The following is a 2598-nucleotide window of genomic DNA, read 5'->3' on the forward strand; positions in this document are numbered from 1 at the left end:
ATTCAATTGAAATAGTGAGTACTCCTATCAATTATGCAAGTTAAGGTTCTTCTTAGTGTTTCTCTCTTTGTCATTCATCTTCGTCCGAGAATAACGAAAAATGACCAAGTTCTGCAAAAGTGATTGTCCAATCGATAATAAGTATAGAACGGAAATGAAAAAACATAGAACCTCAGGTAGCTTATTATCATAATAAAGAGAAGGAAAAAACATATTTTTTTCCTAATTCGGAAAATTGAGTTTCTTGATCAGTCTGAGAGTTTGAAGTATATGAGGCACTTGGGAATCATATTTGGAACTAAAACAATTCAACAATATATGTAAGAAAGCAAACACAGTTCCAAAACATCAATCTTTCTACAATATATGAAATTCACCAAAAGCAATAGAGATATACAGTAAAACCTCGATAAATTAATACTCAATAAATTAATAACCTCGATTAAATAATAGTTTTTCTCGGTCCCGAATCGGTGAAAATGTGTTAAATTATTAACTCAAAATTTAATAATTCGCTAAATTCGTTGAATTTTCCTAGTCCCGATTGTATTAATTTACAGAGGTTTAACTGTAAAGTCATCCTTAACCTCTGTTTACCTGAATACGGAATTGCTTCAGGAGCTCTCTTTTAACCTCTGATGTTTGCTGGTACAAAATTTGTAATGCAATATTTTTTGAATATTTAGAACTCGTGTGAAAAAAAAAAATTCAGCTCAATGCTAAGAAGGCATGCTATTTTCTACAGTCATCAATAACCTCTTATTAAACCGTCTAGAAAATTATTTCCGGAGCCGTTCTTAATCGTTGTTGTTTGATCATACACAAATTTGGCTGTAAAGGAATTAAGAATATGGAACTTTGGGGGTGTGTTTCCCTAAACACACCATTGATTAATTTAATGAATCGTAAATCGTAAATAAATCAGAACATTAGAGTGAAAAGGTAAGAAAATAACACACAAAACATAGGCATATTGCAATTATTTGTTCAATACTCACGAATTATATTGGGCGAAAGAAACGAAGAAACCGGAATAACTGGAATTGCATCAAACGATGTTTCAATTGTACCTTGCATAAGAAAGAGGAGAATGGCAGATCAAATCGTCATCATTCTGGAGGTTCTTTTATGTTCTGTGAAGACGTAAGTTTATCGCAGCCGACTGATGCCAAACCTTTGTCGTCCAAAGAGAAACTAAAATCCATTAACAAATAGGTTGTAAGAATGTAGAGTGTACAACACTAATTTCTACAACCCTCACTATAATGAATAATTTGAATCAAGAATGATAATAGTATACCATTAGTTTCATTTGAGCACTACCACTGCAACTCTGAGTTATCAATCTTCAACAAATCACATACATGAAAGTTTAAACCTTTAATTCACAACTAACACGCTCAAAATTACTACAGTTAATAAATCCCTCATAGGATCGAAACAGTACACATGCACAGCTATATCACATACACATAATTTATCGTCACTAAGAGAAAACATAGGCAATACCAACTAAAGCAGGTAAGAAATTACAACATAAAAACAATTTTTTTAGCCAAAAAAAAAAAGAAAAAAAGAAAAACCACTCAATTTCCGTGGATCAAACAATCAAAATGCAAAATTTACCTAAGAGGATACTAATTCACCTGAAAATACGATAATCTTTTGAGAAGAAGGTATTGTCGGACGGAGGATTTGAGAGTTGCATTTCGGCCCCTTCCGCCGATTCTATAACATTCTCTCTTTTATATATATATATATATATATATATATATATATATATATATATATCCGATCCTATAAAATCTAAAGGGGCAGAAATATGCTCTTTTTCGGTTTTTTCAATTACCGATTGGTTAACATAGGGAAGTTATCAGACAATCGTGTAATTATGCGTGAACATGTGGATTTTTTTTATTTTTTTTTTTTCCGAGTTAGTGCGGTCATGTTTTCAGTTTCTTATGTCATGGGTGGTTTTATTTCTTTTCAAATTTTCATCAAACGAACAAAAAAAACGCAAAACATGAAGAAACCGAAAGGGAAACAAACATATGACAAATTTTGAATTGACAAATTTACCCTTAGGTTTAGGTTTAGGTTAAAGGTCAAAATATCTTCCTTTTATATATAAGATGGGATTTTAACTAGGTCGAGAAACGTGCACATGTCGCAAACTTGTTCTACTCGTGTTAGTAGATTATTTTTGAGTTGTTTTACTTCCATGCCCTTTTAGAGTACTTGAGTGGTGATCAGGTTCCCAAATTTTTTTCTCACATGGAGTATTTATCACTCGACCTCATAGGCCGACTTCTAAAGGAAACTAGGAATCTTTGAAAATACTGACAATGATGAATTGTCGCTCAAGGTAAATACTGGAGAATGAGAGGTTGGTTACTGCGCGTGAACTAGTGATACTAATTGGAGAGGTGTACCACATAGAGATCATAATAAGAACACATGATGATGAAGTACTAGATCGCGGTCGATCCGACAGAATCCCTCGGACACTCAAGTTAGTATTGCAATTATGTGATCAAATCTGATAAAATATAAACGTTATTTCTTATAGTTAGTTATAAATAACAAATGATAATAGTA

The sequence above is a fragment of the Erythranthe guttata genome, chromosome 4 (assembly GCF_056151865.1).
Source record: "Erythranthe guttata isolate IM_541 chromosome 4, IM_541, whole genome shotgun sequence".
NCBI lineage: Eukaryota > Viridiplantae > Streptophyta > Magnoliopsida > Lamiales > Phrymaceae > Erythranthe > Erythranthe guttata.